Consider the following 19,641-nt stretch of genomic DNA (forward strand, 5'->3'; position numbering starts at 1 on the left):
TGGGCCGAGGGGGTGTGTGTGGTCCTTCCCACCCCCGCTCAGAGCTCACGGCCCAGCAGAGCAGCCGGATGCAGGGCCAGGACCAGGCCGGGGTGACATCTGTCGAGGAGAGAGAGGGTCGGCGGCTGACAGCTCCAGGAGGCCAGACTTTCTGGTTGAACCAGAACTTGTCTCGAAGGCAGAGAGGTGGCCGTGACGTCCAGAGAGCCACCAATGACCAGCCAGCCCTTTCGCAGCGTTTCTTACACCTGCTCCATCCCAACCAGTCACGCTTGAAAACCAAATAAGTACCAAAAACCTGGTAGCTTCACACAACGGGAATTTATCCTCTCCCACTTCTAGAAGCCAGAAGTCTGAAATCACGGTGTCGGCAGAGCTGTCTTCCTCTGGAAGCTCTAAAGGAGGATCCTCCCCTGCCTCTTCCGGCGTCTGGTGGCTCCTGGAAATCCCTGGCTTGAGGCTGCATTGCCCACTTTCTGTGGCCATCTTCTCTGTGTCTCTCTGTGTCCTGTCTTCTTATAAGGACACCAGTCATTGGAGTTATGGCCAGTCTCATCCAGTGTGACCTCATCTAAAAAAATTACATCTGCCAAGATTCTGTTTCTAAATCAGGTCACATTCTGGGTTCCAGGCAGACCTGAATTTGGGGGGATGCTCTCTACCCCATGATACCTGTGCTTTCCTCTTGGTGTGGGAGTTCTTCCCTAAAGCAGGGCTCCAGAACGGAGCTGTGTGCAGTCATACCGGCCAACCGGAAGGAAATGGAGCTTCTGTCAGTACATATCTGAAATTGTTCTTTTGGGGTAAGTTGTATAACATCTATAATATAGTAACACCATGGTACATGCATATAATTAACAAATAAATATGCATTCAGAGGGCGACTCACCGATGTTTTAATGGTGGGCTTATACATCAGAAAAGCGTGGAGGCGGCTGCTGAGGCAGTGTGCTCCTTGACCAGGGTCCCATCAGAGCACTGCTGGATGCCCATCACCTACTACTGAGATCAGCACTCAGGAATGGCTTGACGTGCGAGAATCAAATAGAATCGAGGAGAAAGAAAATACCTGTTCACGATTTTCACCCCCTGGGGTCTGTGTCACGTCGCGGTTATGAGCCCCGGCTCCGGAGTTCGGCTTCGTGTCTTGGCCACGGTCTAGCCTTGAGATCTCAAGCACATCACCTCATTGGCCGTCCACGTGCGGCCCAGCTCTGCCTTTTCTGAGCCTGGTCCGGGCACCAGGGCTCACTCTGGAGGACCATGAAACAGGCCCTCGCTCTTCCTCCACACAGGAAGCAGGGTCGAGGGCGTGTCTGAAGCTCCATCACCCTCTACTCCTGAGCCATCCTGGCAACGAAAACATTTCAGACAAGGTAGGTTGAAGTGTGTGTGTGTGTGTGTGTGTGTGTGTGTGTGTGCGTGTGTGTGTGCGTGTGCGTGTGTGAGCAGAGAGAGGGAGAGAGATTACAAGCTCATCCCAGGCTAATGAGGCCTATGAGTATGGGGGGGACCACACTGGACCATTTTGCTACAGAACTGCACTGTAGAACCATCATGAATTTGTCGTCTGATGTCACCTATAGGCCTTTTGAAGCATTTCTACTTTCCCGGTTGTTACTGCCACTGAATTCCAATATTTTGGATTAATATCCTCTGGTTCAATCCTCCTGCAGTTTCCACACTGAGTCTCATTTTATTTCTTGTCCATATTTCTGAGCTCTTGAATGATTTCTCTGTCATCACTGGTCTTCTCAACACCTCCCAATTTGGTATAATCTGTGAATTTAATTAACAAGTCTTTATCTTCTCCTCCAGATAATTAACGAGGATGTTAACTAAAGCCAGGCTCAGTGCTGACCCCTGGGGCACTGCGTTGGGCCCCCTCTCACGTCCTGTGCAGCTATTTACCATCAGCTCTGCGCAGACCCTCCCCGCCAATTCTGCCACCATGGCGGAGCCCACCTGCAAATCGGAGGGGATCCACAGGGTGGCGCTGGTCACGGCAGACCCGGCACGGCACAGTGGGCTCTGGGACAGGTCACACGCTGACCTCGGGTCGCTCCCGTCCACGTAGCAAGAGGGGAGTTGACCAGGAGGCGGCTCCCTTCCCCCACCTGTGTTGGATGCGCCCATTTCTCTCATTCTCCTCCCCAGCCAGCGCTTCCTTTCCCAGCCCGAGACCTTCCAACACTGGGATGCAAACAGGCCTCTCAAACCAAACCAACAAACCTCTTTGTCCCACGGCCTTCCCTTTTCAGGAAAAGCCACCTCCCTCCCCTGGGGCTCGGGACAACCTCAGCATCTCGCTGGACTGTGCCACGGCCGAGCTGTTAGCAATGCAGTCAGCGCTGCCTCCAGGGCCCAGGTCTCCAGCTGACCCGCCCAGGACTGCACCCCACCCCGCCCTTCTCATCCCGCGTCAGCACAGCGGCAGGAAACCTGTTACCCTTTCAGACAGGCCTCTCTCAACCCCGCCACCCCAAGCCCACCAGCACCTCGAGTGAAAGCCCAAGTCCTCATAATGACGCATTCTTCCTGCCGCTGTTAACAAGTCACCACAAACGTAGAGGCACAAACAACATGAGTGTATTATTATTTTACGGTTCCGGAGGTCAGCGTCCCAAGTGGGTCTCAGGAGGCTGAGGTCAAGGTGTTGGCAGGGTTGAGTCCTTTCCGGAGGCCCCAGGGCAGGACGGTGGCCTTGCCCTTCCCGCTTCTGGAGGCCGCCCTCGTTCCTGGGCTCATGGCTGCCCCGTCCCAACCTCTGCTCCATCCTCACACCTCCCTCTCTGACTCTCCCACTTCTCTTCCACTTACAACGACTCCCTGATTCATCAGGACCCCCAAATAATCCAGGATATTCTCAAGTTCGTTAACTGAATGACATTCGCAAAGTCCCTTTTGCTGCTTAAAGGACCATACTCACAGGTTCTGGGGTTTAGGACGGGCACCTATTTGAGGCCACTATTCTGCCTGCCATGAACGCCTTCAGGGTCCACCACGTGGCTGCCTGATTACCTCTCCACCTTCATCTCCTGCAGAGGGAGGGTGTGGCCTACGGGGTGAGCCCTGACCTGTAATGTTTTCCAATTTCCCTGATGTAAACACTCCCGCCATGTCTGACTCTAAGCTACCAACATGGCTCCGCTGAACAGGAATTTGGGAAGAGACGCCAGCCAGCCCCAGCGGACCCCTGCAGGGCCTCTGCGCCCGCCCTGCTCTGGGCTGTAAGGCTCTGCCTCAGAGACCACAGCTCCACGGTGACTTCCCTTGAGCCTGCTCAAGCAGCACCTTCTCAGGGAGGCCTTTCTGGCTACACCCCGGCCCGCGTGTCCCCTACTCCCCTTCCATTCTTCGTCACTCCTTTGCATCCCATCACCATCTAAAATGTCACCATCCGAAACTGCGCGTTGCACTAATTTATCACGTGTGTTGCCTGTCTGCTCAGAGTCGAAAGTGAACACCAGGGAGGCTGAGTTGTGTTCTATGTTGTTCACTGCTGGCTGCCACGTACCCCCTGCATCTGGAACAGTGCCTGGGACACGGGGATGCTCCAGCAGCAGCTGCGGGATACACAAGTGAATGAATATCAGACCGTGCTAAGGCAGGGTGGAGACCTGTCTGCCGATGCCGCTCAACGGTCCAAGGGAGGGCAATGCAATGGGCAGATATGACTCCTTCTTTTGAGACCCATGCCGCGCCTTTCTGAGAGTGCCTTTTACTTCAGCGCGCGGACGCGTCCTTCCGCCTTCACACTTCTCTCTTGTTCAGATGAACATTCACGTTAGATTTGCGAGGGGCTCATTCATGAAATAACGCTCGTGTGTTCTGCAGGAAAGCTCACTCATCAATTGCTATTTTCTAATTTAGTAATAAATCCCTCGCCTCGACAATAACAATATGTAAATCAAGGAGACCAGAAGGAAAAGGATGAGTCCGAAAGATCCTCAAGTAAGGATGTTGACAAGGATTCTGTGAAATGCTCATTTTCCTTTAGGGATGAGGTATCAAAAGGCATCGAGCATGACCGTAAGGTTTTCACCCTGGATAGTGAGATTAGAGGAAAAAGGTAATTCTTATGGGATAGGAAAACATCAAGAATAGTTGGGGAAGACGCGGAGATCACCTTCCTCCCCACAGATACACCAGAAATACATCTACACGTGGAGCAACTCCTACAGAACACCTACTGAACGCTGGCAGAAGACCTCAGACCTCCCAAAAGGCAAGAAACTCCCCACGTACCTGGGTAGGGCAAAAGATAAAACAGAGACAAAATAGGGACGGCACGTGCACCAGTGGGAGGGAGCCATTTCCACACACTAGGAAGCCCCTTCGCGGGCGGAGACTGCGGGTGGCGGAGTGGGGGAGCTTCGGCGCCGCGGAGGAGAGCACAGCAACAGGGGTGCGGAGGGAAAAGCGGAGAGATTCCCGCACAGAGGACCAGGGCCGACCGGCACTCACCAGCCCGAGAGGCTTGTCTGCTCACCCGCCGGGGCGGGCGGGGCTGCGAGCTGAGGCTTGGGCTTCGGTCGGAGCGCAGGGAGAGGACTGGGGTTGGCGGCGAGAACAAAGCCTGCAGGGCGTTACTGTGCCATGGCTAGCCGGGAGGGAGTCCAGGGAAAAGTCTGGACCTGCCGAAGAGGCAAGAGACTTTTTCTTACCTTTTGTTTCCTGGTGCGCGAGGAGAGGGGATTCAGAGCGCTGCTTAAAGCAGCTCCAGAGACAGGCGGGAGCCGCGGGCGGACCCCAGAGACGGGCATGAGACGCTAAGGCTGCTGCTGCCGCCACCAAGAAGCCTGTGTGCGAGCACAGGTCACTCTCCACACCCCCTTCCGGGGAGCCTGTGCAGCCCGCCACCGCCAGGGTCCCGGGATCCAGGGTCAACTCCCCTGGAAGAACGCACGGCGCGCCTCACGCTGGTGCAACGTCACGCCGGCCTCTGCAGCCGCAGGCCCGCCCGCACTCCGCGCCCCTCCCTCCCCGCGGCCTGAGTGAGCCAGAGCCCCCGAATCAGCGGCTCCTTTAACCCCGTCCTGTCTGAGTGAAGAACAGACGCCCTCCGGCGACCTACACACAGAGGCGGGGCCAAATCCAAAGCTGAGCCCCGGGAGCTGTGAGAACAAAGAAGAGGAAGGGAAATCTCTCCCAGCAGCCTCAGGAGCAGCGGATTAAAGCTCCACAATCAACTTGATGTACCTGCATTTGGGGAATACATGAATAGACAACGAGTCATCCCAAACTGAGGAGGTGGACTTTGAGAGCAAGGTTTATTAATTTTTCCCCTCTTCCTCTTTTTGTGAGTGTGTATGCTTCTGTGTGAGATTTTGTCTGTATAGCTTTGCTTCCACCATTTGTCATAGGGTTCTATCCGTCCGTTTTTTTTTTTTGTTGTTGTTTTTAAAATTTTTTTCTTCTCTTAATAATTATTTTTTTATTTTAATAACTTTATTATATTTTATCTTACTTTATTTTATTTTACTTTGTCTCCTTTCTTTTTTTCCTTGCTTCTCTCCTTTTCCTTTTCCTTTTCCCTTTTCCTTGCTTTCCCTCCTTCCCTCCCATCCTCCCTCCCTCCCTCCCTCCTTTCTTTTTCTTTCTCTCTTTCTACTTCTACTAATTCTTTCTTTCTATTTTTTCTCCCTTTTATTCTGAGCCATGCGGATGAAAGGCTCTTGGTGCAGCAGCCAGGAGTTAGTGCTGTGCCTCTGAGGAGGGAGAGCCAACTTCAGGACACTGGTCCACAAGGGACCTCCCAGCTCCACATAATATCAAACAGTAAAAATGTCCCAGAGATCTCCATGTCAACACCAGCACCCAGCTTCACTCAACGACGAGCAAGCTACAGTGCTGGACATCCTATGCCAAACAACTAGCAAGACAGGAACACAACCCCACCCATTAGCAGAGAGGCTGCCTAAGATCATAATAAGTCCACAGACACCCCAAAACACACCACCAGACGTGGACCTGCCCACCAGAAAGACAAGATCCAGCCTCATCCACCAGAACACAGGCACTAGTCCCCTCCACCAGGAAGCCTACACAACCTACTGAACCAACCTTAGCCACTGGGACAGACACCAAAAACAACGGGAACTATGAACCTGCAGCCTGCAAAAAGGAGACCCCAAACACAGTAAGATAAGGAAAATGAGAAGACAGAAAAACACACAGCAGATGAAGGAGCAAGATAAAAACCCACCAGACATAATAAATGAAGAGGAAATAGGCAGTCTACCTGGAAAAGAATTCAGAATAATGGTAGTAAAGATGATCCAAAATCTTGGAAATAGAATAGACAAAATGGAAGAAACATTTAACAAGGACCTAGAAGAACTAAAGATGAAGCAAACAACGATGAACAACACAATAAATGAAATTAAAAATACTCTAGATGGGATCAATAGCAGAATACCCGAGGCAGAAGAACGGATAAGTGACCTGGAAGATAAAATAGTGGAAATAACTACTGCAGAGCAGAATAAAGAAAAAAGAATGAAAAGAACTGAGGACAGTCTCAGAGACCTCTGGGACAACATCAAACGCACCAACATTCGAATTATAGGGGTTCCAGAAGAGGAAGAGAAAAAGAAAGGGACTGAGAAAATATTTGAAGAGATTAGAGTTGAAAATTTCCCTAATATGGGAAAGGAAACAGTTAATCAAGTCCAGGAAGCACAGAGAGTCCCATACAGGATAAACCCAAGGAGAAATATGCCAAGACACATAGTAATCAAACTGTCAAAAATTAAATACAAAGAAAACATATTAAAAGCAGCAAGGGAAAAACAACAAATAACACACAAGGGAATCCCCATAAGGTTAACAGCTGATCTTTCAGCAGAAACTCTGCAAGCCAGAAGGGACTGGCAGGACATATTTAAAGTGATGAAGGAGAAACACCTGCAACCAAGATTACTCTACCCAGCAAGGATCTCATTCAGATTTCATGGAGAAATTAAAACCTTTACAGACAAGCAAAAGCTGAGAGAGTTCAGCACCACCAAACCAGCTTTACAGCAACTGCTAAAAGAACTTCTCTAGGAAAGAAACGCAAGAGAAGGAAAAGACCTACAATAACGAACCCAAAACAATTAAGAAAATGGGAATAGGAACATACATATCGATAATTACCTTAAATGTAAATGGACTAAATGCTCCCACCGAAAGACACAGATTGGCTGAATGGATACAAAAACAAGACCCATATATTTGCTGTCTACAAGAGACCCACTTCAGACCTAGAGACACATACAGACTGAAAGTGAGGGGATGGAAAAAAGATATTCCATGCAAATGGAAACCAAAAGAAAGCTGGAGTAGCAATTCTCATATCAGACAAAATAGACTTTAAAATAAAGACTAGAAGAGTAAAAGAAGGACACTACATAATGATCAAGGGATTGATCCAAGAAGAAGATATAACAATTGTAAATATTTATGCACCCAACATAGGAGCACCTCAATACATAAGGCAAATACTAACAGCCATAAAAGGGGAAATCAACAGTAACACATTCATATTAGGGAACTTTAACACCCCACTTTCACCAATGGACAGATCATCCAAAATGAAAATAGATAAGGAGACACAAGCTTTAAATGATACATTAAACAAGATGGACTTAATTGATATTTATAGGACATTCCATCCAAAAACAACAGAATACGCATTTTTCTCAAGTACTCATGGAACATTCTCCAAGATAGATCATATCTTGGGTCCAAATCAAGCCTTGTTAAATTTAAGAAAATTGAAATTATTTCAAGCATCTTTTCCAACCACAATGCTATGAGACTAGATATCAATTACAGGAAAAGCTCTGTAAAAAATACAAACACATGGAGGCCAAACAATACATTACTTAATAACCAAGAGATCACTGAAGAAATCAAAGAGGAAATTAAAAAATACCTAGAAACAAATGACAATGGAGACACGATGACCCAAAATCTATGGGATGCAGCAAAAGCAGTTCTAAGAGGGAAGTTTATAGCAATTCAATCGTACCTTAAGAAACAAGAAACATCTCGAATAAACAACCTAACCTTGCACCTAAAGCAATTAGAGAAAGAAGAACAAAAGACCCCCAAAGTTAGCAGAAGGAAAGAAATCATAAACATCAGATCAGAAATAAATGAAAAAGAAATGAAGGAAACGATAGCAAAGATCAATAAAACTAAAAGCTGGTTCTTTGAGAAGATAAACAAAATTGATAAACCATTAGCCAGACTCACCAAGAAAAAACGGGAGAAGACTCAAATCAATAGAATTAGAAATGAAAAAGGAGAAGTAACAACTGACACTGCAGAAATACAAAAGATCATGAGAGATTACTACAAGCAACTCTATGCCAATAAAATGGACAACCTGGAAGAAATGGACAAATTCTTAGAAATGCACAACCTGTCAAGACTGAGTCAGGAAGAAATAGAAAATATGAACAGACCAATCACAAGCACTGAAATTGAAACTGTGATTAAAACTCTTCCAACAAACAAAAGCCCAGGCCCAGATGGCTTCACAGGTGAATTCTATCAAACATTTAAAGAAGAGGTAACACCTATCCTTCTCAAGCTCTTCCAAAATATAGCAGAGGGTGGAACACTCCCAAACTCATTCTACGAGGCCACCATCACCCTGATACCAAAACCAGACAAGGATGTCACAAAGAAAGAAAACTACAGGCCAATATCACTGATGAACATAGATGCAAAAATCCTCAACAAAATACTAGCAAACAGAATCCAGCACATTAAAAGCACATTAAACGGATCATACACCATGATCAAGTGGGGTTTATTTGAGGAATGCAAGGATTCTTCAATATACGCAAATCAATCAACATGATACACCATATTAACAAATTGAAGGAGAAAAACCATATGATCATCTCAATAGATGCAGAGAAAGCTTTCGACAAAATTCAACACCATTTATGATAAAAACCCTGCAGAATGTAGGCATAGAGGGAACTTTCCTCAACATAATAAAGGCCATATATGACAAAGCCACAGCCAACATCGTCCTCAATGGTGAAAAACTGAAAGCATTTCCACTAAGATCAGGAACAAGACAAGGTTGCCCACTCTCACCACTCTTATTCAAAATAGTTTTGGAAGTTTTAGCCACAGCAATCAGAGAAGAAAAGGAAATAAAAGGAATCCAAATTGGAAAAGAAGAAGTAAAGCTGTCACTGTTTGCAGATGACATGATGCTATACATAGAGAATCCTAAAGATGCTACCAGAAAACTACTAGAGCTAATCAATGAATTTGGTAAAGTAGCAGGATACAAAATTAATGCACAGAAATCTCTGGCATTCCTATACACTAATGATGAAAAATCTGAAAGTGAAATCAAGAAAACACTCCCATTTACCATTGCAACAAGAAGAATAAAATATCTAGGAATAAACCTACCTAAGGAGACAAAAGACCTGTATGCAGAAAATTATAAGACACTGATGAAAGAAATTAAAGATGATACAAATAGATGGAGAGATATACCATGTTCTTGGATTGGAAGAATCAACATTGTGAAAATGACTCTACTACCCAAAGCAATCCACAGATTCAATGTAATCCCTATCAAACTACCACTGGCATTTTTCACAGAACTAGAACAAAAACTTTCACAATTTGTATGGAAACACAAAAGACCCCGAATAGCCAAAGCAGTCTTGAGAACGAAAAACGGAGCTGGAGGAATCAGGCTCCCTGTGTTCAGACTATACTACAAAGCTACAGTAATCAAGACAGTATGGTACTGGCACAACAACAGAAAGATAGGCCAATGGAACAGGACAGAAAGCCCAGAGATAAACCCAAGCACATATGGTCACCTTTCCTTTGATAAAGGAGGCAGGAATGTACAGTGGAGAAAGGACAGCCTCTTCAATAAGTGGTGCTGGGAAAACTGGACAGGTACATGTAAAAGTATGAGATTAGATCACTCCCTAACACCATACACAAAAATAAGCTCAAAATGGATTAAAGACCTAAATGTAAGGCCAGAAACTATCAAACTCTTAGAGGAAAACAGGCAGAACACTCTATGACATAAATCACAGCAAGATCCTTTCTGACCCACCTCCTAGAGTAATGGAAATAAAAACAAAAATAAACAAATGGGACCTAATGAAACTTCAAAGCTTTTGCACAGCAAAGGAAACCATAAACAAGACCAAAAGACAACCCTCAGAATGGGAGGAAATATTTGCAAATGAAGCAACTGACAAAGGATTAATCTCCAAAATTTATAAGCAGCTCATGCAGCTCAATAACAAAAAAACAAACAACCCAATCCAAAAATGGGCAGAAGACCTAAATAGACATTTCTCCAAAGAAGATATACAGACTGCCAACAAACACATGAAAGAATGCTCAACATCATTAATCATTAGAGAAATGCAAATCAAAACTACAATGAGATATCATCTCACACCAGTCAGAATGGCCATCATCAAAAAATCTAGAAACAATAAATGCTGGAGAGGGTGTGGAGAAAAGGGAACCCTCTTGCACTGCTGGTGGGAATGTAAATTGATACAGCCACTGTGGAGAACAGTATGGAGGTTCCTTAAAAAACTACAAATAGAACTACCATATGACCCAGCAATCCCACTACTGGGCATATACCCTGAGAAAACCATAATTCAAAAAGAGTCATGTACCAAAATGTTCATTGCACCTCTATTTACAATAGCCTGGAGATGGAAACAACCTAAATGTCCATCATCGGATGAATGGATAAAGAAGATGTGGCACATATATACAATGGAATATTACTCAGCCATAAAAAGAAACGAAATTGAGCTATTTGTAATGAGGTCGATAGACCTAGAGTCTGTCATACAGAGTGAAGTAAGTCAGAAAGAGAAAGACAAATACCGTATGCTAACACATATATATGGAATTTAAGGGAAAAAAATGTCATGAAGAACCTAGGGGTAAGACAGGAATAAAGACACAGACCCACTGGAGAATGGACTTGAGGATATGGGGAGGGGGAAGGGTGAGCTTTGACAGGGCGAGAGAGAGTCATGGACATATACACACTAACAAATGTAGTAAGGTAGATAGCTAGTGGGAAGCAGCCGCATGGCACAGGGATATTAGCTCGGTGCTTTGTGACAGCCTGGAGGGGTGGGATAGGGAGAGTGGGAGGGAGGGAGACGCAAGAGGGAAGACATATGGGAACATATGTATAACTGATTCACTTTGTTATAAAGCAGAAACTAACACACCATTGTAAAGCAATTATACTCCAATAAAGATGTAAAAAAAAAAAGAATAGTTGGGAACTAAAATGATATTTAATATTTATTAGTTACTGATTAAAGGTCGGTGCCGTGCTAAACACTTTCCTTGCATTGTCACAGAACAAAGGAGAGGAGCCTGCTCAGAGGTAACTGTAAGGCCCTACAGGGAGCAATTTGCAATGAGTATAATCACAGCCATTAATAACTCAGTTCACTTTGCAGAACTGGAAAGGATCCACGGTGTTGTTCAAACTTCTGGCCTTAAGCACATTTGCGTCCTCTGAACTTTTATCTCAGACCTCCCCTCCCACATCGACTCCAAACTGACCCAGCCTGCTCATCGGATGACTCTGTCCCCTTTAAGCTAGCCCGGGCGTCCTTGATTTTGCACCTATTAGTAAGGGGTGTCCACCATCCAGGTTTCCTCAGGATTTCAGAGTCAGCTGTGATGTTCATCATCTTTCTCAAAGTGGCTTTGTGACGGTATCGGGCACTTTGAGAAAGAAGGGTTCCATGATGGAATAAGATTGGGAAACACAGGTTAAGAAGTGTGAATCCAGTTTCCTTACCACCTGACACGCCAGAACTCTTAATGTGCAGTGGTGTGTGGTGAATCCTCAAGAAAAGAGTATTACGTACAAAGTTTCCCAAACTTTGTGTGTTCTTGTTTGTATGAGCAGTGTCTTGGATAATTTCTGTTCTCTGGAAAGCCCTTGGGAAATACTCTTTTCCCTGTACTGTTGGATTTCTTCTGTCTCCATCCAAGCTCGATGCTCTGTTGACCATCTGATGGGAATAAGGGAGAGAGGAGTCCAACAACAATTGGGTGAAGAGCCTTAGCTTGGGCAGATCAACGGTCCTGCCAAGAATAATTAGAAAAGTTAGATATATAGATAGATGATAGATAGATAGATAGACAGACAGACATGGATGACAGATGATAGATAACAAAGGACAAAGAGATAATAGAGGATAAATAGATATGATAAAGATGAGGGAGAGATACTGATAGACGATAGAGAATGATAGATAGATGATAGAGGAGAGAGCTGTAAAGAGAGAAAGAGAGAGGCAGCTAGCTCTAGATATAACTATTTCTTTTAAAGACATTGGAGGGCTACTGAGGGGACCAGGACTTAGGGGTCATGATCCTAAGAGGAGGAAACTTCAGAGAAGTGGGCTGATATTTCATGAACCACACTTTCCTTCAGGACAAACGCAGATTCTTGATATAAGGCAAAATCTAAGAATCTGAGCAGGGGGCTGGGACTAAGAGACAGAGGAGCCATCGGAGCTTCTGGTAATCTCATAGGGCTACAGAGGTAAAAGCTGGATCTCAGGCATGTCTAAGCAGAACAAAGATACCAGGAAGAAAGGACACAGAGAGGTGGATTCAGTGCACAGTTCTCAGTGCAAAGGCCAAATAGATGCATATTCTATGACAGAAAATGTGCACATCTGTTTAGCAAAAGATATGTAAAGTACATTTGTTGCAGCTTTCTTTGTAATAGCCAAGGACTGAAAACAACACAAACATTTAGCAACAGTAAAATGGATAAATAAATTCTGGTGCATTCCATCCATGTAAAGTAAAACACTTCAGCACGATGACAATGAACAAACCACACACAAGAATATGGATGGATCTCATAAATATGATGATGAGTCAAAGAAGAGTACAAGAACCACAAAAAAATCCAAGAGAGAATACACCCTGTGAGTCCATGTACATAAAGTTCAAATAGGCAAGCGAACCCCTGGCATTTAAAGTGAACTGTGGTTACTTTTCTAGGAACTGGCACACCCTTGGTGGGGTGAGGGGGGCTCCTGGGACCCTGTCGTGTATCAGCTCTTGATCTGACGCTGGTTCTACGTATGCTTCCTCTGGAAATTCAGCTTGGCTTATACTTCCAAAAATGCATTAAAACATCTATTAGAATGGCCCAAACCGGGAACACTGACACTACCAAATGCTGGCGAGGCTGTGGAGCAACAGGAACGCTCATTCGTTGCTGGTGAGAACGCAACACGTTGCAGACCCTTTGGAAGACGGTTTGGCGGTGTCTTAACAAGACTAAACATATTTCCCCCAGGATCCGGCAATCATACTCCTTGGTATTTACATAAAGGAGCTGAAATCATGTCCACACAAAAACCTGCACACAGATGTTTATAGTAGTTTTTTCATAATTGCCAAAACTTGGAAGCAACCCATATGATCTTCAGTAGGGATAAACTGTGGTGCCTCCAGGCCATGGAATATTATTCGGTGCTAAAAAGAAATGAGCTATCCAGCCAGGACAAGACACGGAGGAGACATAAATGCACTTTACTAAGTGAAAGAAGATGATCTGAAAAGCCTCCATACTGTGTGATTCCAACTAGATAACATCCTGGAAAAGGCACAACTACGGAGACAATAAAAGGGTCACTGGTTGTCAGGGGTTGATCCAGGGTTGATTGAATAAGATTTGAAACAGTGGACACTGTATGATACTATAATGGTGGGTACCTATCCAAACCCGCAGAGGGTACAGCAGCAAGTGCAACAGTAAACTATGGACTTTGGGGTGATAATGTGTCAACGTAGTTTCATCAGATGAACCCAGTGGGGGATTTTGAGAGAGAGTTGGGTGTGTGGGTGCGTAGAGGCAGGGAGTATGTAGGAAATCTCTGTACCTGTCACTCAGTTTTGCTGTTAACTGCCCTAAAAAATAGTCTATTTAAAAAATTTTAGTACATTAAGACAAAACAATTTTTTAAATGTCTCTTTTAAAAAGCATATTTGAGTCTTTTAAATTAAAAAAATGTGTGTCCGGCCTTCACACTCAAAGGAAGTCCCTGATAGCTCGGATCCTACCCCGAGGTGGCCCCTGTTCAGATGGGTTCAGACTCTCCCAGTTGTACTTTCTGCACGTAGACAAACACACGTGGGCTGCTGCACGGGAACGCACACCCGTGGGGAGGTTGTATGTGACACGATTCCGTCACTCGGTTTCTCTGGGTCTCCGTTTACTGAACTCTAAGTTGCTATTGTTGGGTTAGAGCTGGATTAGATCATTTAAGGCCTCTGGCAGTTCTGAAGTTGCACAGTTCTCTCCCGCTCATTCATGAACTCAGCTCCTTTGGCCAAGTGTTCAGCAAGTCCCAGACAGAATGCTAGCCTGGCAAAGAAAGACAGAGGGTGAATGGTTAGGAATGGAAGCGTGAGGAATGAATGAATGAATGGATGGATGGAGGGGGATGCAAGGCCCAGGTGCTCCTTCCGGGAGTCCCCTGCACACCCCACCCCGTCTGCTGAGGCAGTCACCTCTGAGTGACGTGGGCTGTGATATCTTGAGGCACAGGGCCCTGAGAGGGGGTAGGGAGCACCGATCTTGGGGTGGAGGGCGGTGCTCAGAGGGGGAGTGATATGAGCGGCCCCGGAAGGACAACAGTCAGCCTGCCCCGGGAGGAGGTGCGGGGGGCGGGGACTGGGGAGCGGACCCCCTCTTCCCGGGGAGTTGTAATGTGACATTCACTCATTTCACCTGTTTAGGCTGAAATGTTCACGACAGAGAGGCGTGATGTGTTCCCTCCACTCTGCTTGCAGAGTCATTAATGAGTTAACCCCTCAGGATGGAATTCAGACACTGAGAACATTCTGGGGAAGCGGGCTGTGATAGAACCCTGAGATCCAGCCACGCCACTGGCTGCTGGCCCTGCCTACCTGCCAGGATGGCTGAGGCCGGGGGCAAGCTCCGGCGGTGGTGGCTCCCCTCCGGGCACTGACAGCACGGTCCCCGCCCTGCTGATCACTGAGTGAGACCCAGAGCGTAGGTGCTTCTCCCACAATGCCTCTGCCGTGCAGGCCTATCTGAGATGGGGCCTCCTGCAGAAGCAGCCCGGCATCTCAATTTCTCCGTCACTGCTAGGACTGGAGAGTAAACCCTTGACCTGCTTTAAAAAAAAAAAAAAGGAAAAGCAAACAAAAACATCACCGGAGATGTACACTGACTCCGCGGGGGGAAGTAGAGGGATGGGGCCAATCCATTTCTTATATTTTACTTCTCCCCTGGGAGGCTCCATCATTCCAGGTGTGCATAGCCTAGGCACCTGACACTGGCACTTGGTAAAGAAGGCCAGTAAGAAAGGACAGAGGCGTTGGATTTCTTAAACCCCATATGGATGGACAAACTTTGCTCATTTCCCCAGTGAACATAAGGCTTTGCAAAAAACAAGTTGTTTAAAAAGACAATGAGCAAAAAAAATAAAAGCTGTGCTACTGATTCAGCCAAAACGACCAGTAGAAGCAACAGTGTCTCCCCATGGGAATTGCTGCACCCCCTCGGGGCACATCAAAGACTCGTTCCGCCGCCAGAAGGAACAGAAGAGCAGCTAGCAAAAGAGTCTGTTGGCCAGGAGGTGTTTTTACGAACAATGCAATCGTGGTGGTAGTAATCGATGGTAATTATCGCACCCGCCCAGGCCCAGCCCCGCGCCTCCGAGGGGGCGGCTGCCTTTTCGGGAAGGGCTGTTACGTACTGCACAAAACACACGGGCATGCCTACAACAGGTAACCCACGCGCGGGCCGCAGGCCTCCCGGAGAGGGGAGCTGGAATCCCTCTCGGCGATATTTGAAAAGCAAGCCAGACATATCTGAGACTCCGGAGATATGCTTGAAACTAGGAAAAATGGATTTTTTTCCATATTCACTGCCAGATACTGTCGTGCTACACGGCCATATGCAGATAGAGGATGCTGCAGGTCAGGGATAGATCCCACGCTATCTTTAAAGGAATAAATCATTAATTTAAATCGGGTGGGCTTCTCCCGTTTAGAGCATAGCTGTTAGCGTTTAGCCCATTTTTTCCCCTTTGGGAAGAAATTGAGGGACATGTGGGTGTATGGGCTGGAATTCAGGATAATATTTTTTAAGGGGCATTTTAATGCGCTGTGTAAGGCTTACTGTTTACTTGGTCATTTTTTGGTTGTTGTTTCTATCTTGAAAATTAGTATTACAGAAGTAAGACATGCTTGTGGGAAGTTCCAGTAATTCCAGAAATGTGGGAAGTAAAAATGCGTACATCTCTGCAGGAGGAGAGCACGTTCACCGCTCAGGCTGCTGCCTCGACCGGGGGCCCGTCTGCTTTCTCACCTTCCCTCCAGTCTCCTGGGGAAATGTTCTGGGCGCTCTCCCCCCCCACCCCCAACGCACTGCCTGACCGCTGTGGCCTCGGAGTGATCATTCATCCACCAGCTAGTCACCTACCCACTCGTAAACGAGGTCATCCTTCTGACGACGTGGGCAAGGCCCTGCCGGGTGCCGGGGTGGGGGGGTGGTCCCACGACACGGAGGAAGCAGGACACGGTGCGTCCCACCAAAGCTGCCCTGAGGGCCCACACGAGGGAGATCCATGCCCAGGGAGGACGGTCAGAGTCACTGAGAGGAGGAGGGCTGGCGCGGCTGGTGGGAGACCCGAGGCAAGGCCGAGGCACGTGGAGTGGCCTGGAGGACCACTGACCACCGGCTGAAATGAGCTCGGTGGCTGGTGGAGGGGTTCGGCCTCACGCCTCTGGATGGCTGGGAGCCTAATTTCAGATGCTCTTTCCCACTGCCAAACAGCTCGTCAGACTAGCCGGCTGTAGCGACGGGGACGGTGTGGTCGGGAGGTGAAGGCGTGGTCAGAGGGAAGGCGTTTGGGGATGGTTGTTGTCCGAAATGTTGCAGCAAGGAGACCGGAATTCCTCCCATGGGGGATGGGAGCCCATCAAAGCTTCCTGGGCAGGAGAGCGGTAGGAGTTTCCCACCGCGGCTGTACCAGATGGCCACAGGGAGAATCCGCGTCCTCGCCTGTGCCAGCTTCTACACGCCTCCTGCTGGCCCACGGGCCCTCCTCCATCTTCAAAGCCTGTGGGGCAGCACCTCCCGACCTCCCTCTCTGGGACTCCTGCTTCTGTTGTCACGTCTCCTTCTTTCTTTGGTCTCTCGCCTCCTGTGAGGAGCCCTGCGGTTACATCAAGTCTCCCAGGACACGCCAGATCCTAGCCACAGTTCTTTGCCAGGAAAGGCAACATGTTCACAAGTTCTGGGCATTGAGACCTGGACACCTTTGGGGGAACGAGTCTGTCGGTTGCAGGGATGATCTGATACATAGTGTCAATCGTACCACTAACACGAGTAGAGTGCCGAGCTCTCTTTTGCCCAGGTACTTATTCGGGATGGCATCCGACCACGGCGGCGTGTAGACATTGCTCCCATTTTACAGAAAGGCAGGCTGTGCTCCGGAGGAGAAGGGACTTGCTCAGGGTCTCCTAACCTGGAGCCCGTGTCTGACTCCAAACCAGAGCTCCCCTCAGAGGCAGCACGAGGGACTTAGAGGGCCTACCTGGTGCTCAGGCGTGGTGACAGCGTCCTTCTCGTGGCTGCTCGTGACACAGCGTGGAGAGGCTTGAAATCCCCTGCTCACCTAGCACGCACGTGGTGCCTGTTTCAGACCAGACCCTGTGCTGAACCCGGAGAGGGAGAGCGCTGAGACCCGCGGTCCCACCGCCTGCAGGGGAGACGCACGGCTGTATGCAGCACCACGGGGCCCAAGGAGATGGCATTTACCTCTGCTGGAGAGGTCAGGGAAGATTCCCAGAGGGGCAGACATTTGAAGGAAGGATGAGGAACTGACCGTGTGCAGGAACCTTGGGGCTGGGAGCGGGGAGAAGCCCTCCAGGCAGAGAGAATCACCTCTGCAGGGATGTGTGGGTGAGAGACAGAGACATAGAGACAGAGGGACTGAGAGAGATACAGAAACAGTGGGACAGAGAGATGGAGAGTGTGGAGAGCTGAGGAGAGAGAGGGAAGCGGTGACTAGTGTCTGGAAGAAGGAAAGGGACGCCAGGGCAGGGGAGGGACAGGGAAAGAGGAAGAGAGGATCCCTGGGAAGCCCTGGGCTGGGAACAGAGCCACCTTCCTGGGAAGCCAGGTGTACTGAGCTGAACATCGGAAATCGAGGAAGCCCACGGAAACAGACAGGGTCACCCGTCTCGAGACCTGGCTGAGGTCCTGCCGCTGCTGCCCACCAGCTGTGCACATCTGGGGCACGTTTCTTAGCGGCTCGGGTCCCTTTCCTCACGTGCTGAAGAGCACACCGTCATGACGGTTCCCAAACCTAAGTGGCCTGGCTGTAACCACCTGCAAGGTTTCCAGGAGCACAGATGCCCCTGGGGGAAGGGGCTGACCGCCCCCAGGGCTACAGGTGTAACCTCTCCACGCCAGACCATCGAGGGGACGCTCATGGAGCAACGACACAGGAATCAGGGAGATGGATTCCCCGGGGCGTCAAACCCGGAGAGACCCCTGTCCCGCTAAGGCTTTAGGGCTGCAGCGGAGGCGGGAGCTGGCAGCCGGGAGCAGGTGTCCTTCCAGGGTGGAGGGAGCTTGGCCTCCTGGGCTCCGCCTGCCCCCGCCTGCCCCTCTTGAAAGGCTATGATGTAATCCAACCGGAGGAAGGATACAGGCCCGAGATGTTCACTGTTCAAGTAGTCACAAAGGTGAGAAACAGGGAACAACCCGAGCACCCAGCCACAGAGGGGTGGCTCCGTAAATCACGTGCACCCATATGTACTACACTTTGGAGCCGTGAAAAAACACGTTTATGAAATGTTAATGACCTGGAAAAATGCTCACAACAAAATGTTAGGGCAAAAACCAGTTTCTATTTTCTGGTTTATGAACTACGAATATGAGTTAACTGGTCAAAATTAAATTCAAAAAGTAATAGAAGATGTGAGAGGGTTTGATAACAGCCACGTATATGTGTCTGTATGTAAAGATACGCGCAGGTGTGACCATGAGTGTATGAATGAAAGAAAACACGCAGGAATTTTAACACATTAATTGACGTGATCTCGGGAAAGGGAATTTTGGAGGTGTGTTATTTTGTTCCTTACATTTTTCTGTATTTCCAAATTTTTATCGTAAGCATGTGTTACACTTTTTGTTCTGAAGAAAAGGGGAAAAAACGAAAAAATGGAGATTTGCATGACTTTGATGGGGTACTTCTGGATCCAGTGCTGGTGTCGTTGGTTTAAAGCCGCTTCCCTGGCTTCCCACAGGCACCCCGAGACCTGGCTTTCTGGGTATTCTGAATCCTGCAGAGCCTCCTAATTAATTGGAGACTAATACAAGTTGTATCCTACTGCCCTGGTAAATACTGGTAAACGCTACGGCAGGCGCAAACCACAGCTCAGAAATGCATGTTTGAAAATCAGTCAGGGGCATTTGTTTTACAGTTAATGTGTCTGGGTTTGGATACAAGACAAGGCCATCCTTCCTGGATTTGGGTAGAGATAGGGGAGCATCGAGGATGCCACGCTGAGAAGCTAAACATTCTACCC

This window comes from Phocoena phocoena, chromosome 13 (assembly GCF_963924675.1).
Source record: "Phocoena phocoena chromosome 13, mPhoPho1.1, whole genome shotgun sequence".
Classification (NCBI taxonomy): Eukaryota; Metazoa; Chordata; class Mammalia; order Artiodactyla; family Phocoenidae; genus Phocoena; species Phocoena phocoena.